This window comes from Hypomesus transpacificus, chromosome 9 (assembly GCF_021917145.1).
Source record: "Hypomesus transpacificus isolate Combined female chromosome 9, fHypTra1, whole genome shotgun sequence".
NCBI lineage: Eukaryota > Metazoa > Chordata > Actinopteri > Osmeriformes > Osmeridae > Hypomesus > Hypomesus transpacificus.
This window is the reverse complement of record NC_061068.1, coordinates 15,181,788-15,208,933: the sequence shown is the minus strand read 5'-3', so window position 1 is coordinate 15,208,933 and position 27,146 is coordinate 15,181,788. Positions and strand designations below refer to the sequence as shown.

Below are 27,146 nucleotides of genomic sequence, written 5' to 3'. Positions count from 1 at the left end.
CTTTAACTCTTCTTCTTCAAACTGACAACAGCAACTGCGATATTGCTACATTTCTTACTTGTGAACATTGGCATATTGTGATTTACTTTGTTACGTTTGATTTTAGTTTGCAAATGATTTAACCTAACTTTCATTAGGATTAGTTAGCATAGACTCCCTCCATTGTTCTCTAGAAGCCTATCTCTCTCTCTCTCCCCCTTTTACCGCGCTCTCAACCCACCATCTTGTATTCCGCTCTCATTATAGTTAAGGACCAACTGTATACTGTTTAACTCAACTCACTCTCAACTAACCTATAACTTCTCTGGTATTTGTTCATTTTAATTACATTTTCTTAACTAAATCATTGTTTATAATACTCCCTCACGTTATCTGATCTGCTCTACTTTCATAGAATTCACTACTTAAAATTAGACTGATTATTACGAAGGCTATTATTCAATAAGGTTAAATAAGGTTTCCTCTGTCCCTTTAACAAATAAGAGGTGGTGCCCCCAAGAACTAGATACTTTATTATAAATTAAGTATTGCTATTCTTAATTGTGCAAACCCCGCTACAATTTGATCAATTATTTTGGGAAAATCTTTTTATTTTTTACTCCATTAAAGTTTAAATAACTGCTAGTTATTGGTAAATTCAGTAAAGTTGACATTTTTCACAGTTTTTTTGTTGTCGAATCATTCATTGTTCACAATGGGTTAATTGAATAATTTATTGAGAAACCTGGCAAAATGTGGGCGTTTCAACAGCCATGCAAGGTCAAATATGGGAGTTGACGGGGTGTGGACACGGAGCTTGTTCACGTGTCATAATCACTAGTTAAGTGGTGTCTATAAAGACAAACGTGTGATATGTGTCACGTACGCAGTGTTCATGAATCTGAGACAAACTGTGTACAGAGTTTTCCAGTTTTCTCATACTTTTATTGATGAATTTACACAGAGTTTGACACACTTGATCTCTGTCCTGCCTTACAATGTCCTGCAAATCAGTCTCCTTCCCCCTTTAGAGATAAAGAAGGGAGGGTTGTAGCTCAGTGGTTAGAGCACCTGACTGCAGCTCAAGAGGTAGGAGGTTCAAATCTCCCCCTGTACTGGATGTTGATTTGGATAAATATCAGTAAGAACTGTGTGAGAAAGTAGGTTATATACTACAAGTTTTTATACATTAACATAAACCCCCTTGAAACTGACCCCCGCAAAATGAAACACTTTGACATATAACACACTATTAACCCCTACCAAAACTCTCAACACTGGAGTGAGAGACACAGAGACAGAGAGAGGCAGGTGTGTGTAGTGTGTATATTATGTAGACAGATGGAGAGAGAGACAGAGGGAGAGCTGGTGTGTTTGAGACGGATGAGTAGATTAAATAAGAGTCAGAAAGTCAGGAAGGGAGGGACTGTCAGAGCTGCTGGTAGAGGTGTTCATACTGGGGAAACATCACCAAGTCTAACTCTGCAATATCAACATTGGATTAGATTCTATTATTTAACACATTATCACTTTCAACAACCTTAACTCGAGACATAATAAACAGTGTAATCTTATCTAAAGCAGCTTTACTGCCTTCTCTGAAACTGCTCTCTCTGTCATCACATGTTCTGTAATAACACCCAGTCCAGTAGACATCTGTACTTTAGACAATGATTAACAGGAAAGACCAAGGATTTGTACTGTACATTTGTACTCAAAATCACCTTCAGTACCATGAAAAACTAACTACTGACAAACACATGTTACCATTAAACCCATTACAATCCTTCACTCTCTACTAGATACAGTTACTCATGTGAGTGTCCAACCAAATGTTCCAACGGTTCAGCTGTGTCTCTTGACCACACCCTGGTCCTCCATTCAGGAGGATTGTAGGTCTGAGCGTTCAACTAGAATCCTCCTCACTTCCTACCTGACCTGAACATGATCCCTGGAGGGACTTACCTCTGCTTTCTCCTGGTCTGAATTCACAAACACAACGTCTAGTCAAGCAGGCATTGTCCTTCGTGCTGAAGAAGAAATCTGTTGATGCTGTTTGTGCTGCTTTCTCAATGAAGAGTGCCTCTGGAACATTCTAGTTCCAGCCAGGTACAAGACAACAGGTCAAGGTCTACTGATATAGACCCCATCATGAGAGCTGTTTACTACTTAACCCTTCAGGTAGGAGGGGCCAGGGTGTACTATCAAATCAGAACATCATTAATATACTGTAGCTGATACAGAATACACAGTACTATCCATCTAAAGCTGCCTACTGTTACTGTGAGCTACTAACTCCTATATTTCCAGGGTTAGAGCTACTAACTCCTATGTGTCCACAGTTAGAGTGAGGACCTCAGTTATGTGTCATGGTGTTGACAGGACCCCACAGTGAGGTGCTCTGGACCAAATGAGGAGAATCAACTGTCATTTCATGTGACCTCATGACACCATGGATGCAGACCTGGTGGTCTTTGTGAAGTCACTGTGATCAGCAGATTATTACTCTCTGACCAGAAGTTCTGCTCTCCTGTATAAACCCTGCCCTATCTCCCCTGTCCCCTATAGACCTGCTGTACCTGGACTGACCCTCACCTGTCCCTGACCACCACGCTCCTATAGATCTGCTGTACCTGGACTGACCATCACCTGTCCCTGACCACCATGCTCCTATAGATCTGCTGTACCTGGACTGACCCTCACCTGTCCCTGACCACCATGCTCCTATAGACCTGCTGTACCTGGACTGACCCTCACCTGTCCCTGACCACCATGCTCCTATAGACCTGCTGTACCTGGACTGACCCTCACCTGTCCCTGACCACCATGCTCCTATAGACCTGCTGTACCTGGACTGACCCTCACCTGTCCCTGACCACCACGCTCCTATAGACCTGCTGTACCTGGACTGACCCTCACCTGTCCCTGACCACCACGCTCCTATAGACCTGCTGTACCTGGACTGACCCTCACCTGTCCCTGACCACCATGCTCCTATAGACCTGCTGTACCTGGACTGACCCTCACCTGTCCCTGACCACCATGCTCCTATAGACCTGCTGTACCTGGACTGACCCTCACCTGTCCCTGACCACCATGCTCCTATAGACCTGCTGTACCTGGACTGACCCTCACCTGTCCCTGACCACCACGCTCCTATAGACCTGCTGTACCTGGACTGACCCTCACCTGTCCCTGACCACTAAACTATCCAAGCTAAACTTAACCTTACACTACCAGTGATAGCTGGTTCAATCTACTGTCTGGAGGTGCTCAAAATGAAATATAGAAATTGATATTTTAATTGCCACATTAATCATGACATTTTGTATTTATCCATATTTCTTCAAGAAAATGTCATTTTCCTGTCAATCAGCACCCTCCCCCTCTCAATCTCCACTGTAGAGTTTAGTTTGATTCTCATCTATCTGGTTTGACCCATTTCTACATTCCAGTCCTGTGCTGCTACAGGGCTCTGTAGAAACCATGTCATGGATGAGGAAATGCAGTTTCACTTGACGCTCCCTGTAGAAATGATGGGTGTTGGGTGGAGTTGTGACTCTCATGACTTATAAGAATGATGGGTAAATACGACCTGATCTAAACACATGATTTAAAAACTTCTGCCAGTCTGATGTACAATCACCCCTAATCATTCCAGAAACATGACTTGTCATCCTGTCACATGATCATCACTGTACTGTGTTCTGTACTGTAACTCTGGATGTTTGTCCTCCCTCACCTGCAGCCTACATCACCTGCCCTGCCAGAACCCTCCTCTCTCTGCCCTGTCTCTGATCACCTGCCCTGCCAGAACCCTCCTCTCTCTGCCCTGTCTCTGATCACCTGCCCTGCCAGAACCCTCCTCTCTCTGCCCTGTCTCTGATCACCTGCCCTGCCAGAACCCTCCTCTCTCTGCCCTGTCTCTGATCACCTGCCCTGCCAGAACCCTCCTCTCTCTGCCCTGTCTCTGATCACCTGCCCTGCCAGAACCCTCCTCTCTCTGCCCTGTCTCTGATCACCTGCCCTGCCAGAACCCTCCTCTCTCTGCCCTGTCTCTGATCAGGGTCTTTCTCATGCTCAGGATACTCTTGCACAGGGCAAATGAAACATTCACCAATGCACAGAGGAACACAGTGGAACAGGTTTATACTAGATGGTGTGTTGAATGAAGGTTTATGTCATCATAGGTTGTCATAGGCTAGCCATAATTAGGATGGAATAGATTATTATGGATTATTATTACCATTAGAATGACCTTTCACCTGTTAACTCTGTCTGACCAGGGAGGTACTGCAGGGAGGTTGCAATTCTTGGAATTTTTTTAATAGTATTTTTTTATTTAATGTCTGTAAATACACATTAACATGAATCCGACATATTGTAGCGAACGGATAAATGGAGGCAGAAGACATTATCTTTCAGTCAGCAATAACAGATAAATGAAGGCAGAAGACGTTATCTTTCAGTCAGCAGTGCACCCATTCAGCTGCTCACAGGAGCTCTCTCAAGCTGGGCAGTGGTTCACTCACAGCAGGAGACTAGACTGGACCTCCAAGCTTCCTGTACACAAAGAGGAGGACCTGCCCCTATCACTGCTGTGCCAATCACAAGGCCACATGTTACACGGTGGCTCTGTCAGGTTCCCCGTGATTGGCCGAGAGCCTATTCAGTCCCCAGCTGACTAAGATCTCTAACCCAATATTATAGAACAATAATAATTTAACAACAGGGTAGCTATGTTCATACATGGCACAAGGCCCAGTTTAATATAAAACAACATTTTATGCAACACATGTAATAGGGGGTCCCTGCTCCATCTCTCCATCAGTTTGGGGGTCCTACAAATAGGTTTGAACAATATATATATATTTTTTATCAAATGATAACTCTACAGAACATGCTAGATCTACAAATCGGTCTGAACATTGACCAAGATGGGAGGTAACCTAAAGACTCCTGTAGAGCAGACATGGTTCACTTTGTCTGAATAACGACCGGTCACCACAACTTTCAGAAGATAAATGTCAAAAACACATTGCTGTTTTTTTTTGCTGAATGTAAATATTTCACACATACCACAGTCTGGAGTCTGGTGAAGTCAGTCTTTTGGTCTGTTGACCCACCAGAACGTGAGTCTGAACTAGATCTATGTTGACTGAAGGTCTGAAGGTCTACAGCAGTACTGTTCAGGTGACTGCCCATCATAGTGAATCAGCACAGTAAACAACAAGCACCCAACAGTGCTGTTCAGGTGACTGCCCATCATAGTGAATCAGCACAGTAAACAACAAACACCCAACAGTGCTGTTCACCAAGTCAATTGATTGAGGTGCATGGAGTTCTGTAAATCATTTCATAAAATCTCCTCTGTTTCAGTCAATAAAATAACGTACATTACACTTACTGTATTGTGTCTTTTCTTTATGAGTGCAGGTTGGGAGTGGACATTTCCTGTTGAGAACGGTTCTCTTATTAAGCTGTGATACTGAAACTGACACGTAGCTGAAAGAGGAAGAGGGAAACCAACAGGAAGAACACAAGTTGAGACCAGGGTTAAACACTGAGGGATTCGTCCAGTCAGAAAGGTTAACACAATGGTGCCGTCTGGAAATAGTTTGTCTTTGGTCTACTCTGTCATTAACATTGGATTTGGACTAGTGACTTTGCAACCCTACTGCCCATTGTATTTATTTTACACTTGTACTTTGTCCATTTGAGAGGACATCTTAGGCTTTCCAATGATGTCACAAATGTGAATGACTTCAAGAACAGCAGTTAGGTAAATACGTTATAGAGGCATAACTATAACAGATAAAACATTTGTGAAATATTTGAAAGCCATGAATCAACCCCAAACCGGCATGTCATGTAACATGTAAACCTCTACAGAGCTTTCTCCTGGCTGTCAGGAGGATCTAGATCTTTGCTGAATAACTGTGCAGCCTGTGTGTCCTGACTGCTGCACAGAACATGCTGCTCAGACACCAGATGGATCATGTCAGGGTGAAGTGTGTTTACTGCATGTGTTTGTGTATGAGGGAGATCTAACACTGTGTTCCTGTAGTGTTGCTGAGGCACTACATTACAGTAATACCAGAGGCTGGCAGTATTGACAGCAACTCATGACTTATTATACATAATTAGGGAACACAATGAAACGATCACCTTCAGATTCACAACAGATACACAGAAGTGACACAATGTTATGAGCAGGTGAGGTGTGCTTAACTCCTAGTGAACAAAACATAAAGGATCAGATAAACCATCTCTGAGAATGTTGTGACTTCCTGTTGTAGTCTTAACAGTTCTTTCAGTTCTCACCTAAATTACATTTACATGTATTCATTTAGCAGACACTTTTATCCAAAGCGACTTACAAGAAAGAGCTTTACGTAGTGTACAGGTCAATGATCCTAAATGTGCTGACAGGGACAGCATTTCAGGAAGTGAAACTTGATGAGGCCTATAATTGACATTTGGTCATTTTAGCAGACACTCTTATCCAGAGCGACTTACAGTAAGTACAGGGACATTCCCCTGAGGCAGGTAGGGTGAAGTGCCTTGCCCAAGGACACAACGTCATTTGGCACGATATTGAACTTTTCATTCGGCTAGCACAAACCATTGTAATCTCACATATATATTCTTATTTATTATTGTTTATTTTCGCGCCCCTAAGGCTCAGTCAATATTTGGACTACATACACACATTGGTGTCAAAAGTTTCGTCTTGGTAGCGATTGCGTTGCTTCTATTCGGATTTACCTTCCATTGCACAGTTTAGGAGGTTACAACGTTTTTGTGGCGACAAAGTGCCTTTAGTCGACGAAGGGTAATCTGTGCTAGCTACGTCACCACGTCAACACAAGTTAGCATGGACGTATGGATACAACGTGATAGAGACGTTCTAGCACACAAATTGGAGCTTGGATTACGAGTGAAAAATACCACCCCAAAAAATCCCAACCATTTGGCCTTGTTGAGAAAGCGATTTAGAGTGGAACTGAAATCTCGGATCTTTGATTTAGGTCGTCAAATTCTTTGTAATTTGAGCGAGTGCGGGTCGCCTGTGAGACCACCTAGTCTTTTGGTGCCAGCCAGGCCGTCATAGTAGTATTTTGGTAGTTAATTTTATAGTTCAATTTTACAGGAAAAAACAGAAAGAGGGAAATTTCATATGACTATTGTGAAGACATCCAGGTGGTGAGATTTTAATGCAGGTTGCTGTAAAAACGTTGATTTGTTTGCTACGGGAGAGACCCGTCAGCCTCCATTGACGATTGCGGCAGCAACAACAGTGTTGTTAACGTCGACAACAGTCGATCTGCGTCCGGTGAGTATTTTCTTAATTTCGTAGCTACCAGGGTAAATTCTACATCCATGGCGATTGTGAAGACAGCCAGCGGGTCAGCATATTTTAGTTATTTGTGTAAAACTTGGAATTTGAGTGAGACCGTGTCTTGTTTTGACGTTAGCCTCTGAGTCACAGACTCTGCTCGCCCACTGGCAGTGTGTAGTAGTAGGCTACAGTACTGTTTTCAATGCCACAGCTATGGCTAAACTTTATTATGTCTTATTACACGGCTGTTCGTAATACTGTAGAATGCTTCATTCACTTGAATGGGGCATCCCAACGTTCTGCGGTGAACAATTTTCTCATATTTGACCGTTGCCATGCATATTTGACAGCTGTCAAGGGAAGTGGCCTTTTTGCCTCGGATTCATGTCTTTCGTAGCACTCCGCAAGTAGTCCGGTAACTTTTCAACCCCAGCGTACTCTGTTGCTTAGCGACGTCAGCTGATTTGAAACCTAAAGGACGTTCAAAGTCTATGAAGTTCAACGTCTTGGCGAACTTCTCTGCTGATCGACAATACGAATGGTAAGAAATACATTGTAAAAAGACACACTGTGTCAAGTTATTTTTGTTGGCAAGTAGCCGTGTAACAAGCAGGATTATGTATAGAACGCCGGTCATTATTGGGAAAATAAGCCCCGACAGTGCGAACAGCACCCCGACGCCAAGCGAAGGGGTTTTGTTTCGCCCTGAAGGGGCTTTTTTTCTCAATAATGACCGGCGTTCTATACATTATCCATTACAAAAGAAACGTTCTCATTTCCGGCGCTTTCAAACAATCAGTGAAGTGTGGATAGCAACAGCAGCTAGCTTGCCTCTAGCAAACTGCTTTTTAATTAGCCATGTCCCCCTAAATTTATATCGAACTTATTTACGTTTTGGGGGGCTTATTTTCAGTTAGCAGACGGTACTATTTGAATCGCAATTCCATCTGAAATACTACCAGTGACAACGTTGTTACAGTAGCTTGTTTCAAAGGGGGTTTCTTGTTTCAAAGGGTGTTCTTAATGAATTATGCAATAGGCTCTGTGCACAATCGTACTGACGAACTTCCGCTGTAGCCAAAATTCGGGAAATCAGTTTACGGTTTACTGGAGACCATCATCTGAGTTTCCAAAATGCTCAGCTTTAGTAGATATCTCCAAGACCTGCCTTAAATAAGCGTCAGTGACGTCTATCGCATCGTAAATGCTTTTTTCCCCTGCTCCAACAAGCAAGCGGGACAAGGGATTCAAACTGTACATATCCAGTTATCTGCACAACTATGAGCGTAAGTAGTATAATGTGGTGTTCCGGTCGGCTAGCGTCTAAGCTAGTTAGCGATGTGTTCATTTTAGTGTAGTATAGAAGCTTGTTTTTCTTTATTTGAAACGCTAACTGTCCGTTTTTATGTATTATCATTTGTATTTCTGGCCCTCTCTATCCATAATCGTTTTTCTTTGAAACATGATAGCCTAATATAGCCCGATAGCCCGAATTTTGGCTACAGCGGAAGTTCGTCAGTACTATTGTGCACAGAGCCTATATGAGTAGGCTAAATGCTTGAAAATATCACTAGATGGGAAAACGGACCCACCTGCAACCGACGCAAGCACACCCTACAATTTCCCCAGAAATTGTACCCTCTCTAGTTTATAAATATAATCATGCCACTTCATACCAATGAATCATTCAGTAGTGTACAAAGAAAAGTTAAATGGAGCAACAAAAACACACTAAGCTGAACTTAACCCTACACTCGCAGTGCTATAAACTAAACCTTATCTGTTAACAAAACCTGTTTCTAAACTTAACCCTATGCTGACAGTGCTAGCTAGTTCAATCTTCTGTCTGGAGGTACTCAAAATGATTCTCATCTATCTGGTTTGACCCATGTTTACATTGCAGTCCTGTGCTGCTACAGGGCTCTGTAGAAACCATGTCATGGATGAGGAAATGCAGTTTCACTTGACACTCCCAGTAGGAATGATGGGTGTTGGGTGGAGTTGTGAGTCTCATGACTTATAAGAATGATGGGTAAATACAACGTGATCTAAACACATTATTTAAAAACCTCTGTCAGTCTGATGTACAATCACCCCTAACCATTCCAGAAACATGACTTGTCATCCTGTCACATGATTATCACTGTACTGTGTTCTGTACTGTAACTCTGGATGTTTGTCCTCCTTCACCTGCAGCCTACATCACCTGCCCTACCAGAACCCTCCTCTCTCTCTCCTGTCTCTGATCACCTGCCCTGCCAGAACCCTCCTCTCTCTGCCCTGTCTCTGATCACCTGCCCTACCAGAACCCTCCTCTCTCTGCCCTGTCTCTGATCACCTGCCCTGCCAGAACCCTCCTCTCTCTCTCCTGTCTCTGATCACCTGCCCTGCCAGAACCCTCCTCTCTCTGCCCTGTCTCTGATCACCTGCCCTGCCAGAACCCTCCTCTCTCTGCCCTGTCTCTGATCACCTGCCCTGCCAGAACCCTCCTCTCTCTGCCCTGTCTCTGATCACCTGCCCTGCCAGAACCCTCCTCTCTGCGCTGTCTCTGATCAGGGTCTTTCTCATGTTCAGGATACTCTTGCACAGTGCAAATGAAACATTCACCAATGCACAGAGGAACACATGGAACATGTTTATACTAGATGGTGCATTGAATGAAGGTTTATGTCATCATAGGTTGTCATAGGCTAGCCATCTCTTTGATCCACAATCAAAAGCTGTTAGCACTAGCTAACCCTAGTCTATAGAGGACCAAATAGGATAGTATAATAGTCTAAATAGGATATATACATTTGATACGTTCATGTAAACCCTTGATTACACATGCAGTGTTGTTGTCAAAGGGCAAAGCCTGTCTCCTTCCTTGGCCAGTGTTAACCATAGAGTTAATATAACTAGAGTAAGCTACTTTTGTCTTCCAAGATGGCGTCCCCATTTATTTCTATGAAAAGTGCTCAGTGGCGCAGTGAGGCAAGCGAGAGCGCGAGACTGGGCGCAGCCATATTTCCACTTCCGTGTCTTCCGGTCTAGCTTTAAACAGTGGCTCTTTTTTTCCCGAGCTCCGAGACCTCGTGCACGCTTGCAACTAGCTGTATACGTCATACTTTGCGACAACCAGTCGCGAGCATAGATTTATATGGTTACGAGCGTGTGAGCTAAGGCAGAATCTATGGGCAGAAAGTCCGATAAGAATCAGAGACATGATGCAAACTTAACGGAAATGTATTCTGTCACTGTACAGTATTCCTTCTACTTGTTTTTTAGAAATAGGCTATAGGGCTAAATATAGGGCTATTCTAGATGGAACTCATCACATATGTTGCTTTTTTTCTTCGTGATATGAGTATGATTTCCAACGCATTGTATCGGATGAAATAAACTGTTAACATGAAAAGCTCCGTCGTTGTTCTCGCCAGGCAAAGAAAGCTTAGTTATTTTGGTAACCAAAATCTTCCATAATGCAGACTTACCATAGCTTACTGTCAACTTTATATTCAAACGAAATGCCACGAAATTCACACTGCCTTCATCAGTGTCGAAATGCGACCTGTGTTTTATATGTTCAACCTAGAAAACCAAATATTATTTAAATATATATCATTTCCTACTGTGGTTAACAGTTAAAGTATTAATCTTCGTCTTTGCTCCAGATAGACAAGTCAACAATCAATGCTCACGCTTAACATAATATACTTGCCATCATGTCATGAACGTTTTTACGAAAAATCAAATCCTTTTTAAAATAACGGGAATAAACTATATTAAAACATTTCATGTATGTGTGACAACGATTTGCTAAACTTGCTACAACAAGGCAGGCAACTCAAGCCATTTCTCCCTGTGCTCATTCAATTTAAGTCTATGGCCCATTCAGCTCAATGTAAATCGGCTATCGGCCAATGTGAACTTTTGTGCTTGTGCCCTGTTAGTATCCGCGAGCACATTTGCAGGCAACTATTATTGACGTAAGCAAATAAATGGGGAGCTAGTTTACCAATTTCGGATTGGTTTCAAACTTAGCAAAAATCAGGAAAAATTATTCTATGAAAAAGCTAGTAGTATGAGCCAGGTTCGAGAATCCAACAAAAATTATTGGGGGAGATAGTTTTGTAAATGTTGACTGGAGTTAATAGAATAAAAACGACCGGAAGACACGGGAACCTAACCGTAAATGCAATACCACCTACATCCACCGGGGCCGTTGCTTCAAGCCGAGGGGCGAGGGGTGGGGGCTTGGTGTTAACTGATAACACAGCACATACTCTTCCTGTGAATCAACACAGGTGGGAGGTCGTTAAGCTCTGACTGTTTAGACAGTGTTGCTAACACACGTTAGCCTATGATCACATTTACAGACACACTAGACACCTCTTAGTGCTCCACGGCCCACCGTCATTATGCTGCTTGCTAAAGCTGCTCATGCCTGCATGGCCAGAAGTTAGTTCTTTGTAAGATGAGACTTGGAAATGTCTGAGACACTAGTGGAGGTCAGAGGTCACCATGTTACAATTTCTATGAACCATCTAAAGACTAAACAAACGGTATCTAGCACCATGAATGCAACGTCTTCTGTCTGTGCTTGCGAAGGCTGTGTTGATGTCACCCCCATATTCCTTGTGAGGGTAAAACCTCCCATATTGTGATACTATTTAACTGCCCTTCATTCCTGTATTCATGGTCAAGTCCTCTGAGATGCTCAGCTTGAGTGTATCAGACAACTGCACCTAACAGATCTGGAATAAATGTTTAATTTTGTCTTTAATTTGTACTTTTGACTTCATTGACTTTCACAGCAGTTGGGTAAGATAAGAGACTTCTTCAGTACTCATAGCTCCACTTTCCCCCAGAGGTTCAGCCTCCTGGTTCAGATGTATAAAGGGACACATGAACATGGCTGAGGTTCAGCCTCCTGGGTCCAGATGTATGAAGGGACACATGAACATGGCTGAGGTTCAGCCTCCTGGTCCAGATGTATGAAGGGACACATGAACATGGCTGCAGAAACATGTGGACGGGTGTTTCAACACAGTTTCAGATTGATGAAGGAACACGTGGTGTAAGAATCTGTGTACCTTCTGTGCACTTTAGAACCCATGCGTAGGCCTACACCATGTTTTAAGATGTGATACGGCAACACAGAGGGACCAAAAGGCAAAGAGAAAGTGCATGCATCACAAATGACAGTTTTACTTGATCTTCAATGGGAGTAAATTGTGTAGGTTATCTAAATAATGCCAATTATCTCGTTTTAGCCTATTTAGTCAGAATTTTGTTTTGTGAATTTGGCCCGCAAAAAAAGATCATGTTAACACAATGGCACAATGATTTGATTAATTATTTTTGGGTTAGGGTCGCACAATCACTAGTTAAGTGGTGTCTATGAAGACTAATGTGCAGGGGCGTAACTCTAGGGGGTACAGCAGGTGCTGTAGCCAGGCTCAAAAACATGCGTCTCTCGACCGCCCCCCCGTCCAAGCTAAGTCACATGACTTTCCCTCTGTACAGTGATGTACTACCTGGATATACTTTTGTTCAAATACACGCTTTTAATAATCTTCCTGTCGTGTCAAATACTAATTATACAGCTAAAAAGGCAAACTTATCTCAGTCATGGTTGTTATTATTTTTTGGGGAAAAGTAGCAATTTATACCAAAATCATATGCTTATCCTACATGTTGTATAGAAACTATCAAAAAACGATTAAATGAAAAAGTTCTTATTTTCTTTGGTATTTTTGTGATTAGCAATGGTGATTGCAGGGTAATATGTATGTTGTTGTCCAATGTCAAGTCTCTATTTGATCATGTGACATACATTTGATACAATACGCCATAGTTAAGTAACGGGTATGCAACGGACGTGGTCTTGCAAGCAAACTCCGTCAGAGCTATCTGGCCGCACCGACCAGGAGTCGAACTCACCACCTCTGACTTGCCAAGCGCAACCACTACCAGCTACGCCAAAGAAAAGCTAGCTATTCATTGACGGGTGGCCTATTACATACCCGAGGAGTGAGTTTCACCAGTTCACACCGGCTACAGTTACACCAATTCGAATGTCACAACAACGCAGTTCATTGAGCACAGCACAACTGAACGTGTAGCAATGCCTTTTAAGCATAAGAGTGGAAGCAAGAAAAGGCAAGAGAAAAAATAACAAGATGAGAAGGCGGCAACGCTGCCAAAATTAGATTATTTTTAACTAGACCATCAACAAGTCGCCAGCCCACGAAATCCGCCACGGACGACCCCGACACGGACATCCCCCCTGCTAGCAGCAGTGCAGCTGGGATCAGTATCGCTGCCCGCAGACAGGTAACCTACGGCTATTGTGATAGATATACATTTTAAGCCAAGTTATAGCCTACATACATTATGGTCGGGAAGGATAAATAGGATACAAGTTGAGTAAATAGTGGTAACTACTTGGTGGATAGCAAATTATTATGTTTTTATGTATTATGTTATGCCAATAGCCTAGCAGGGTGCTAGGGAGGCTATTCCTAGGAGGGGGAGGGGAGCCAAATGTAACAAAGTGTTTCCCCATCTATTCCAATTTAAAACATTTTTTTTGCGTTCACTAGGGGGTGGGGGGGGCCATAATATCTTGTACCTGGGCCTGTCGTTACTATGTTACGCCACTGCTAATGTGTGATATGTGTCACATACGCAGTGTTCACAAATCTGAGAAAAACTGTGTACAGTTTCCAGTTCTCATACTTTTTGCATAAATTGATCTTGTCCTGCCTTACAATCTCCTGCAACTCAGCCTCCTTCCCCCTTTAGAGAGAAAGAAGGGATGGTTGTAGCTCAGTGGTTAGAGCACCTGACTGCAGCTCGAGAGGTAGCAGGTTCAAATCTCCCTCTGTACTGTGTGTTGATTTGGATAGATATCAGTAAGAACCGTATGAGAAAGTAGGTTACATACTACAACTTGTGGTGTGTGTTCATTATGCAGAGAGATGAAGGGCCCTATTTTAACGATCTGAAACGCAAGTATCAAAACGCAAAGCGCAAGTCACTTTGTGGGCGGGACTCTGGCGTGACTCTTATTAATGTGCTGCCTTCGGGTCACATGACCCAAAGGTTCATAACGAACCATCGTTGTGTTTACCCAATTTTACCCAATACAAAAACAAATAAAAATAATTTTATTTTAACCTTTGCAATGTGTGTGGTCTGAGACAGCCCAACGGTTAAAAGAAAATGCTTCACTTTGTTTTTGTATGCGGTAAAGTTGTCGCAATACGACGGTGGGTCACAATGACTGATGGGTCACAATGACCCGAAGATAACACAAGGGTTAAGAGACTTGTTGCTCTTGTTGGTTAGTTGTAACTGACTTAAAACTATTGTGCTTGGTGTGTAATATATTTTTGTTGCTTGCTTTTTTCCACAGGTACACCCTTGCACTTTTCGAGGTTCATGTTGTTTAATTGTATCTTGTTTAACTACATGCTCTTATGGTTCTTCCCTTTGGGACTTATTTAGTTTTCACAATGTATGCTTCATGTTTTGGTTACCAGCAATGTTTGGGGCTATCTCGTTGCTATGATCAGTGACCTTTGCACTTTTGTAAAGCTCTCTTTTGAAAGTCGCTTTGGATAAAAGCGTCTGCTAAATGCATAAATGTAAATTAGGCTTTGAAAATGTGAGACAATTGTGAAGCTCCGCCCCCTCGAATGTATTGAATTTAGCAACAACAACAAGCTAAATCAATTGCAGATGTCAGAACAGACCTACATGCAGTCTATGAATTTTTTATGTAATTATTTTGTCTTTGCATCCTACCAGCTTCCAAAGTAACAGAATGCAGGTTGGGTTTTTGCCCCACCGATTCAAAACCTGAGCTGAAAACGGTTGTTCAACGGTCTACCTCCAAGTTTCAGTGTGACAAAGTTTTCACCCTTTGTACATGCTTTTAACTACTCCTTTCACACGTATATAATGTACTGAGAAGCAAATCATGGAATTAGCTTTACAGCATCTTTAACACATTATCACTTTCAACAACCTTAACTCAAGAGACCTAATGAACCGTGTAATCTTATCTAAACAGCTTTACTGCCTTCTCTGAAACTGCTCTCTCTGTCATCACATGTTCTGTAATAACACCCAGTCCAGTAGACATCTGTACTGTGTAGACAATGATTAACAGGAAAGACCAAGACTACATCTGATGCACCTTATTATCTTTTTGCAGGATTTTTACACACAGTAACAACACACCTTAAAACTATGATATGAACTGAACTATGAACTAGTTCAGAATTTAAATGGTGAACTATGAACGTGAACAATTCATGTTTACTTGTATGAACTGAACTTTGAACGAGTTCATAAGAGGTATGAACGTGCACAACAAGGCAGATTATCTTATGAGAAGGCAAGACAGGACCTAGGAAGAACCAGTACTCCCCACAGGGAAAGTTAAGTAATAAGGAAACTATTGACGGGTTACTGAAGGCTGATGTCCTGGTACACTGTAGCACATGTAACACGAGAGATGGAGAGAATAATGAACAGAGACAGAGGGAGAGAGAGAGGCAGGTGTGTGTAGTGTGTGTACTTTGCAGAAAGATGAAAAGAGAGAGAGAGGGAGAGCTGGTGTGTTTGAGACGGATGAGTAGATTAAATAAGAGTCAGAAAGTCAGGAAGGGAGGGACTGTCAGAGCTGCTGGTAGAGGTGTTCATACTGGGAAAACATCACCAAGTCTAACTCTGCAATATCAACATTGGATTAGATCCTATTATTTAACACATTATCACTTCCAACGACTTTAACTCAAGAGACATAATGAACAGTGTAATCTTTTCTAAATCAGCTTTATTGCCGTCTCTGAAACGGCTCTCTCTGTCATCACATGTTCTGTAATAACACCCAGTCCAGTAGACATCTGTACTTTAGACAATGATTAACAGGAAAGACCAAGGATCTATACAGTACATTTGTACTCAAAATCTCCTTCAGTATCATGAAAAACGAACTACTGACAAACACATGTTACCATTATTCCCATTAAAATCCTTCACTCTCTACTAGATACAGTTACTCATGTGAGCGTCCAACCAAATGTTCCAACGGTTCAGCTGTGTCTCTTGACCACACCCTGGTCCTCCATTCAGGAGGATTGTAGGTCTGAGCGTTCAACTAGAATCCTCCTCACTTCCTACCTGACCTGAACATGATCCCTGGAGGGACTTACCTCTGCTTTCTCCTGGTCTGAATTCACAAACACAACGTCAAGTCAAGCAGGCATTGTCCTTCGTGCTGAAGAAGAAATCTGTTGATGCTGTTTGTGCTGCTCCTTAAAAAGGTGTGACTCTGTACAAAAGGTTCAGTAACAGGTCAAAGTCTGGTCATATAGACGCCATCATTCATTAGAGTAGCAAGTACACTGAACAGTAGAATAAAACAGGTCAGAGTCCAGTGATATAGACCCCATCATGAGAGCTGTTAACCCTTCAGGTAGGAGGGCCCTGGGTGTACTGTCACATCAGAACATCAGACACAAGTGAAGTTACAGACCTACGACTAGCTGAAGAAAGACAATATCCCTGAGACAAGATGTTTTATAGATGCAGAGTTGTTGGTCTGGATATCTACAGGACTTCAGGTCCCAGAATCCACCTCTCCACTGCCCTTGTTACCTGAGATCACAGTGACTTCACAATGCCCTGGTGGCAACACACTCTAGAATGTTGAATCATTAACAGCATGAACATCATAAAGCAGATTATTACACTCTGACCAAAAGTTCTGCTCTCCTGTATAAACCCTGCCCTATCTCCCCTGTCTCCTATAGACCTGCTGTACCTGGACTGATCCTCACCTGTCTCTGACCACCACGCTCCTATAGACCTGCTGTACCTGGACTGACCCTCACCTGTCCCTGACCACCACGCTCCTATAGACCTGCTGTACCTGGACTGACCCTCACCTGTCCCTGACCACCATGCTCCTATAGACCTGCTGTACCTGGACTGACCACCACGCTCCTATAGACCTGCTGTACCTGGACTGACCCTCACCTGTCCCTGACCACCATGCTCCTATAGACCTGCTGTACCTGGACTGACCCTCACCTGTCCCTGACCACCACGCTCCTATAGACCTGCTGTACCTGGACTGACCCTCACCTGTCCCTGACCACCATGCTCCTATAGACCTGCTGTACCTGGACTGACCCTCACCTGTCCCTGACCACCATGCTCCTATAGACCTGCTGTACCTGGACTGAACCTCACCTGTCCCTGACCACCACGCTCCTATAGACCTGCTGTACCTGGACTGACCACCACGCTCCTATAGACCTGCTGTACCTGGACTGACCACTAGCTCCTATAGACCTGCTGTACCTGGACTGACCCTCACCTGTCCCTGACCACCACGCTCCTATAGACCTGCTGTACCTGGACTGACCACCATGTTCCTATAGACCTGCTGTACCTGGACTGACCCTCACATGTCCCTGACCACCATGCTCCTATAGACCTGCTGTACCTGGACTGACCCTCACCTGTCCCTGACCACCATGCTCCTATAGACCTGCTGTACCTGGACTGACCCTCACCTGTCCCTGACCACCACGCTCCTATAGACCTGCTGTACCTGGACTGACCACCACGCTCCTATAGACCTGCTGTACCTGGACTGACCACCACGCTCCTATAGACCTGCTGTACCTGGACTGACCCTCACCTGTCCCTGACCACCACGCTCCTATAGACCTGCTGTACCTGGACTGACCACCACGCTCCTATAGACCTGCTGTACCTGGACTGACCCTCACTTGTCCCTGGAGATACAGGTGGAGGTAGTCAGGTGGAGGAGAGCTGGAAACCTACATGATGCTGTCAGTATATATAAGAGAGGGTATTCTCTCTATCTCTCTGTCTCTCTGTCTCTCTCTCTCTCTCTCTCTCTGTTTCTCTCTCTCTCTGTTGATGCTCCTGACTGAACCATACAGACAGGTCATTCTCTCTCTCTGTTCCTTTCAGACAGAACAGTGCAGGGGGACACATAGGGACCTCCACTCTTTTCTAACCACTTCTCTCTCTCTTTCTCTCTCTCTCTCTCTCTCTCTCTCTCTCTCTCTCTCTCTCTCTCTCTCTCTCTTCTCTCTCTCTCTCTCTCTCTCTCTCTCTCTCTCTCTCTCTCTCTCTCTCTCTCTCTCTCTCTCTCTCTCTCTCTGCATATTGAAACCATTTCATGTCTGAGTAAAATATAGTTTTAACTGACACTATTGTGGTAAAAGAGAACATTATTGTTCCTACCCTCTCTGCTCTCTGACAGTAAACTTAGTAACAATGAAAACTAAATTACATCTCCTGTGTTGCCAATCTCCGTATTCTGTGTAAACTATGTCATGAATGAGGAAACACCTGTAGTTTAGCCCAGGCAGCACCAGCAGTTATGGATCCCATAACAAAGTGCTGGGTACCTGGTTAGTTTGGGATTTGAAATATTAACTTTGCTTTGGGTATATTTCAAGTTCAAGTTCAAGTCTTTTATTTGTCAGGTACACAGAACAACGCAAGGTTAGACTGGGCACTGAAAATCTTAAGACAAGACAATGCAAGCACCTGGCATAACATAACATATAAGTACAAGGAACACAATTTACATCAATACTGAGCTTAAATAAGTGAAACTTCCTACATATACAGATAGCAATAAATATCGACTATACTAACCATAATACTAAAACTTCCTAAATTACAGATAACAATAGAAGTACACTGTACTAACCCTAAATGCACAAAAAACCTGTTTCAACCCTATAACCTATTCTTACCTAAGTGGAGTACAGTACAATAGTGCAAATTTTCAGATCAGTGACTAAGTCAATGACCATACAGGAGCCTGTTGGCGAGGTACAGTGAGGTACAGTAGTGCAAGTTACTGCACTACTAGGTAGGTCTACTTTCTAGGTAAGATATAGGTTAATGTAGACACAGTCATATGGACTATGACAACTATAATGTCCAGAAACATGACCTGTCCCTTATGAATATAATCATGCCACTCTGCTGCACGTCGGACGGTTCACACCTCCGCATCGTCCATTATCAGGTGATAATCGACACCTCGTTGGGCATTATCCCTTACATATAGTACAACTTTTTATACATTAACATAAACCACCTTGAAACCGACCCTTATACAAAGAGACACTTTTACATACAACACACTATAAATCCCTACCAAAACTCTCAACACTCGAGTGAGAGACACAGAGACAGAGAGACGCAGGTGTGTGTGGCGTGTGTGTGTTCATTATGCAGAGAGATGGAGAGAGTTATGGACAGAGAGACAGAGGGAGAGAGAGAGGCAGGTGTGTGTAGTGTGTGTATCATGCAGAGAGATGGAGAGAGAGACAGAGGGAGAGCTGGTGTGTTTGAGACAGATGAGTAGATTAAATAAGAGTCAGAAAGTCAGGAAGGGAGGGACTGTCAGAGCTGCTGGTAGAGGTGTTCATACTGGGGAAACATCCCCAAGTCTAACTCTACAATGAACTATTTAACATGGGATTGTAGTATTATCTTTTTTAACACATTATCACTTCCAACATCTTCAACTCAAGAGACCTAATGAACCGTGTAATCTTATCTAAACAGCTTTACTGCCTTCTCTGAAACTGCTCTCTCTGTCATCACATGTTCTGTAATAACACCCAGTCCAGTAGACATCTGTACTTTAGACAATGATTAACAGGAATGACCAAGGATCTGTACTGTGCTTTTGTACTCAAAATCACCTTCAGTGTGAGAAATTGACAAATTAAGACAGACATACACATATTACCATTAAACTCATTAACATCCTTCATTTTCTACTGGATATGGTTCTTCATGTTAGTTATCAACCAAATGTTCCTACGGTTCAGCCATGTCTGTTGACCATAACCTGGTCCTCCATTTAGGAGGATTGTAGATCCAAGCGTTCAAATATAATCATCCTCACTTCATACCTGACCTGACAAAAATCTCTGGAGGGACTTACCTCTGCTTTCTGCTTGTCTGAATTCACAACCCAACGTCAAGCAGGCAGTGTCCTTTGTGCTGGAAAAGAAATGTGTTGATGCTGTTTGTGCTGATTCCACAATGAAGAAGTACAGAACAAGACAACAGGTTAAAGTCTGGTCATATACACACCATCATGAGAGCTGTTTACTACTTAACCCTTCAGGTAGGAGGGCCCTGGGTGTACTGTCAAATCAGAACATCAATACACAGTAGCTAATACAGAATACTGTCTATCCATCTACTCCTGCTTGCTTACTGTTTCTGTGAGCTACTAACTCATATATTTACTCAGTTAGAGCTACTAACTCATGTATTTACACAGTTAGAGTTAATAACATGTATTTACACAGTTAGAGTTAATAACATGTATTTACTCAGTTAGAGTTAATAACATGTATTTACACAGTTAGAGTTAATAACATGTATTTACACAGTTACAGTTAATAACATGTATTTACACAGTTACAGTTAATAACATGTATTTACACAGTTAGAGTTAATAACATGTATTTACACAGTTACAGTTAATAATATGTATTTACACAGTTAGAGTTAATAACTCATGTATTTACACAGTTAGAGTTAATAACTCATGTATTTACACAGTTAGAGTTAGCTGTTATGTGTTATGGTGGGTGTTGACAGAACCACAAAGAGGTGCTCTGTACCAGAGTGCAAATTATACAATGACAATCCGGGGGGGTCAACTTCTTCTCCAGCTCCTGCTCTGTACCAAATGAGAAGAATTAAGTCCTGGTGGCAACACACTCTAGAATGTTGAATCATTAACAGCATGAACATCATAAAGCAGATTAGTACACTCTGACCAGAGGTTATGCTCTTAGTACCTCTGAACCTGTGTTCCAAGTTATGCATTTGGATTCAACTCCTGGTCTCTCTGTCCTGTTACAACCAAGAGTTTTCATGACCACATGACCATTGTGAAAGAAATTTTGGGCCTATGTACAATGAATGTGTTTTAGGAGAAGTTTACAGTTGGTTAAGAAGCTTGATACAATGTATGTTAATTCAACTCCATTTGGTAGAAATGCCACCTGTAGTTTTATGACACCTAACTAGGAGACATGAAGTCTAGGAGACGTGAAGTCTGGGTGACCTGAAAGAGTTCTTGTCACCTGGGGAGAAGAGACAGTTGTTCTGAAGAAAATGTGGATTCAACTGTATTGTTGTAAGGATTTAACCAATGACAGAAGAGATTTGGTATAGCTGTAGTCTGTAGGATGGACCAAGGACTTTTGAGAACTGTCGTATCTATAAAATGGTCTGTTGAAGAATGTTCTGGGGGGTTCAGGGCCATCAGCTGAGTAGTGCTGGTGGGCTGGATTCTCCCGGTTCCATTCTAGAATGTTAGATGGAGCTGTATGGAATTGTCTTTGTGTTATTGTCTTATGTTTGTGTGCTGATGATGTTATGTTGGTAACGTTATTATGTATAAATCTACGTCAAATAAACATTAACTCTATACTTCACCCGACTTCAGCTTGAACAATCGATTCTCTCAAAAACTTCCACGACACCATATATATGTAAACCTTTGTCTCTTGGGCTGAATCCAGCTACTTTATTAACCTGCTGTTGTAAACACTCCCCAGATAACTGCTGTGTGCTGATTCAGCAGCACTGGAATGAGAGCAGTGTTGTCATGGCTGTGTGCTGGAGGTCACATGTATATGGGTACAATAACAGCAGTCTCAGACAGGGTTAGGGTTAGAAAGGGAGGGCCGTAGTGTCTTCCAGATCTCCTCCACTCCCTCACCACGGAGGATGGCTACCGAAGTCTCCACTCCTCTGGTGGAATGAGCCTGAATGCCAGGTGACACAGGACATCCCACACCCTCATCCATGATACTGAGAGCATGGTGGAGCCAGTGAGAGAGGCTTTGTGGAGACAAAGTATCCCAACTCTTGATCCACCACAGCAGATCAGTAACTGAGGGGAAGATCTGATAGATGCTCAGCATGTCAAGTAGTGTAGGGGGTTCATATTGGACAAACAACCACAACTAATTTCCCTATTTCAAGGAAGATGGGAAACTGAACAGGGTTTTAACATTGACCAAATAATGCCAATACCAAAATAATTACAGTTATTTGACTCTGTGGGTTAAATCATAGCAAGAATGGTCAAAGTAAGGTTAAAATGAAATTGATATTTAATAACATTGCAAATGAATGAAATAAATTAAAAGGCAAACAGGCAAACATGTAAATCACATTACTCTACCATGATTATTGTAATTCAGAGAGAAAGCAAGAGGTGAGGAAGGAGAAGGAGTAGGACAACCCAGAGCTGAGGAGAAGGTCTCAGGAGATGAAGAATCTACAGAACAATGCTTCACAATTCTCTTTATACACAAGAACAACACAGTTAGGGTTAATAACATGTATTTACACAGTTAGAGTTAATAACTCATGAATTTACACAGTTAGAGTTAATAACATGTATTTACACAGTTAGAGTTAATAACTCATGTATTTACACCGTTACAGTTAGCTGCTATGTGTTATGGTGGGTGTTGACAGAACCACAAAGAGGTGCTTTGTACCAGAGTGCAAATTATACAATGACAATCGGGGGGTCAACTTCTTCTCCAGCTCCTGCTCTGTACCAAATGAGAAGAATTAAGACCTGGTGGCAACACACTCTAGAATGTTGAATCATTAACAGCATGAACATCATAAAGCAGATTAGAACACTCTGACCAGAAGTTCTGCTCTCCTGTATAAACCCCGCCCTATCTCCCCTGTCCTTACATACCTGTTGTACCTGGACTGACCCTTACCTGTCTCTCTCTAAACATGATTCTAAATTAGCCCCTAGTGTAGCGTCCTCAAATCAAACAGTAATAAAACCAAGGTTCTCCTCATTGGCACCAAATCCACTTTATCCAAAACCGACAGTTTTTCTCTCATTATTGACAACTCCTCCGTTTCACCATCCCCCCAGGTTAAGAGTCTGGGTGTCATCCTTTATAGCACACTATCCTTTAAACCCCACATCAATAACATAACCCAGTCTGCCTACTTTCACCTCCAAAACATCAATCGTCTCCGCCCCTCCCTTTCTCCCCATACTGCCGCCAATCTTGTTCACAGTCTTGTCACTTCCCGTCTCGATTACTGTAACTCTCTCCTTTTTGGTCTCCCTCACAAATCCCTCCATAAACTTCAACTGGTCCAGAACAATTCAAAATCCTCCTGTTTACATTCAAGGCCATCCACAACCTCGCCCCCCCATATGTGTCTGATCTCCTCCAGAGTCCCACTACCTCCCTCTTCCTCAGATCCTCTTCCTCCATACACCCGTCTGTCCCCTCTGCCCGTCTCACCACCATGGGGAGTAGAGCATTCAGCCCCTCTGCCCGTCTCACCACCATGGGGAGTAGAGCATTCAGCCCCTCTGCCCGTCTCACCACCATGGGGAGTAGAGCATTCAGCCCCTCTGTCCGTCTCACTACCATGGGGAGTAGAGCATTCAGCCCCTCTGCCCGTCTCACCACCATGCAGGGGCGTGTTCAGGGAGTGGCCTAGGGTGGCACTGCCACCCCTGAAATCTGATTGGCCACCCCAATATATGATTGGCTATATGCCCAGTCAGAGGCGGGCCACCCCTGGTGCCACCCCTATCAAAAATGTCTGGACACGCCCCTGCCACCATGGGGAGTAGAGCATTCAGCCCCTCTGCCCGTCTCACCACCATGGGGAGTAGAGCTTTCAGCCACTCTGCTCCCCGTCTCTGGAATACACTACCACCCCAAATTAGAAATATTGACTCATTCCCCCATTTCAAATCGGAAAACCCATCTGTTTACTACATATTCAATTTGATGTTAATTATCCTGCCTGCTTCTGTTGTTTTTAATGTTGTTGTATTCATTGTTTTTGCTGTTTTTAAATGTATTTTACATCCTGTACGGTGTCCTTGTGTGCCGAGAAAGGCACTTTTATATAAAATGTATTATTATTATTATTTGACACGACACTGGTGGGCTCAAATGCACGACTCATAAAACAGAAGAAGGTTTAACAAAAACGTTTACTTCAGTAAAAAGTACGAACTAAAAAAGCACTCACTTGGAGGATCAAACTATTGCACAATAAAACTATAAACGAAACCTGGTTGCGTGAAGAGCCAGTTATAATACTTGGTGACTATCACTTGGACTGAACAAGACTAACTGGCACAAGACAAAGGGAGACAAGGACTATTTATACATGGTGTAGGAAAAACAGGTGAAACCCATCAGGGGCGGGGTAGAAAATCACAATGGCGGGAATTTCACACAAACAGGAAGTGAACAACAAGACTAGACATGAGTGACTCAACATACATGACGAGACATAACACTTAGTACCTCTGAACCTGTGTTCCAAGTTATGCATTTGGATTCAACTCCTGGGGTCTCATTTATAAAGCTTGCGTACGCACAAAACGGGGCTGAAAATGTGCGTACGCCACTTTCCACGCAAAGGTTGTGAATTATAAAAAACAAACTTGACGGTAGAATGTGCGGTCCTCCATGCAAACTCTGACCCTCCCGTAGGCCTACGCACATTTTGGAAACAGTTGGAATTGGCGACGCAGATGACCGTACTGTACTCAGACTGCAGAAATTGAATGTGGGGATTACTTACATTACTCGTAATATTTATATATTTAGTTTTTCTCTCACACGTTTTTTTCATTCAATTTCATGATTATCATGAAGATTCCATCCAGCAGTGTTATTTGCACTTTTACTGAGTGATTATTGTTCCATAAACACCTTGTACAATCCAACTCAAATTTTAAATAAAAATTCAGCGCTTCCTCACCATCAGATTGTCCACTACGGGAGTTCAGGAGGGGGAGATTCCCCGACTGCATGAAATACAGGATAACATCACATATCCTACCTTTAGATAACTGCAGAACACAGTGTATAACTATATATATTTCTTTAATACTGTGCAAATATCCTCATATGTCAAAAACTGGAAATAAAGTCGTTAAGCTCCCGCGTGCAATCCCTACACTCTAGGCTACGTCCTCGTTATCAGTCCAGACTTTAATAGATTACTGTTCATAACAAAACGCTTTTGTTTTCAAATTGTATCTCGACTCGCAGTGATATCACTGGCACAGTTGTACGCACGGTTTTATAAATCTGAGTTTTTGTGTGCGTACGCCATTTTAGACTTTTGGGCGTAAGTACACTTTTAGTAAGAATCCTACGCACAATTTTATAAACGAGACCCCTGGTCTCTCTGTCCTGTTACAACCAAGAGTTTTCATGACCACATGACCATATATATGTAAACTTTTGTCTCTGAGCTGGGCTGAATCAAATTAACTTTATTAACCTTCGGTTGTAAACACTCCCCAGATAACTGCTGTGTGCTGATTCAGCAGCACTGGAATGAGAGCAGTGTTGTCATGGCTGTGTGCTGGAGGTCACATGTATATGGGTACAATAACAGCAGTCTCAGACAGGGTTAGGGTTAGAAAGGGAGGGCCGTAGTGTCTTCCAGATCTCCTCCACTCCCTCACCACGGAGGATGGCTACCGAGGTCTCCACTCCTCTGGTGGAATGAGCCTGAATGCCAGGTGACACAGGACATCCCACACCCTCATCCAGGATACTGAGAGCATGGTGGAGCCAGTGAGAGAGGCTTTGTGGAGACAAAGTATCCCAACTCTTGATCCACCACAGCAGATCAGTAACTGAGGGGAAGATCTGATAGATGCTCAGCATGTCAAGTAGTATAGGGGGTTCATATTGGACAAACAACCAAAACTAATTCCCCTGTTTGAAGGAAGATGGGAAACTGAACAGTGTTTTAACATTGACCAAATAATGCCAATACCAATATAATTACAGTTATTTGACCCAAGAGTTGGACAACAAGAGAGCAAAACTACTTCATAGTGGGCCAACTACAAAAGGCTGAAGGGGGATTTAAAATCATGAGCATAAGGTTATAAGGCAGCCTCTCTATCCTCTCTGCTACACACCAATTGTTGAAAATGTAAGAGTAGAAAGGGAACACTATTAGCTATGGTCAGTTTGGGACAAAGGTTTAGAAGCGGTTGACATTTCAAAGTGGAATTGCGTGAAATTGCACATGGTATTTCATAATGATGTCATCCTGTTTAACTAAACAGATATTCAAATTTAAGACAGGCTAAAAGACTGCAATTGGATTCAAACATACAACCTTATGCTTTGCAGGTCATTGTCCCAGTCCATTGAGCTATTCTCAGTGTTGAATAACGTCTTGTTCAGTTACTGTATAAAAAAGTAAGTCGTTTCTTCTGTGGTAAGAATTGTTAGATTCAGCCAAAGTTTAAACTACTCAAATTCAATCATATTTTTACATACCAAGGTGAAATTGTTGATGGTACTTCAGAGTGATGTCTTCTTGAACCCAATAAGGTTTGAAAACCATCAGTCAAAATGATATTTGATTTATTGACACAAAAATATTGAGGCAATGTGGAAAATTACATAAATACACCCCTTTCAGACATTTAGTATTACATTTCTCATTCCATTTCACCCTATATAAAAACACACCTGCCCGCACACTGTCCCAATCCTTGCCGTTTACCTCCCTCCCAGCGCAATTCACGCCAAAGCAGAAATGCTGTAGCGGACGCATGAGGTTTAGATTTCGACCAAAAATTGCCTCCCTCAATCAAAACACGTTGATCACAACACTATTTCCAGAATTTCTCAAAGATAACCTGAAGACTGCTCTCCAAAACCACAGTCAATTTACAATCAAGAAT

The 27,146-nt window shown here is 42.6% G+C and overlaps 4 protein-coding genes across 8 annotated transcripts in view; 1 reads left to right on the top strand and 3 right to left on the bottom strand.

Annotated features, from left to right (window-relative positions):
- Positions 1–20,345, bottom strand: part of LOC124471309 (NLR family CARD domain-containing protein 3-like) — a 58,088-nt gene extending 37,743 nt beyond the window's left edge. The window contains exon 1 of the mRNA XM_047025778.1: positions 20,331–20,345. The gene's annotated coding sequence lies outside the window, so the exon portion shown is untranslated. The remainder of the gene's footprint in view (positions 1–20,330) is intronic.
- The window catches only part of LOC124471292 (NACHT, LRR and PYD domains-containing protein 12-like), a 1,476,309-nt gene that overhangs the window by 695,158 nt on the left and 754,005 nt on the right, over positions 1–27,146 (bottom strand). For 2 of the 4 annotated variants that reach the window (XM_047025730.1, XM_047025729.1), the window contains exon 1: positions 5,387–5,525. The exons of 1 other annotated variant lie outside the window; for it this stretch is intronic. The gene's annotated coding sequence lies outside the window, so the exon portion shown is untranslated. Of the gene's footprint in view, positions 1–5,386; positions 5,526–27,146 lie in introns of those variants that run through there. One more of the 4 variants, XM_047025731.1, reaches the window with a different exon arrangement.
- Positions 1–27,146, top strand: part of LOC124471300 (NACHT, LRR and PYD domains-containing protein 12-like) — a 479,590-nt gene that overhangs the window by 137,366 nt on the left and 315,078 nt on the right. The window lies entirely within an intron of this gene.
- The window catches only part of LOC124471378, a 257,270-nt gene that overhangs the window by 212,654 nt on the left and 17,470 nt on the right, over positions 1–27,146 (bottom strand). The gene's annotated exons all lie outside the window — the stretch shown is intronic.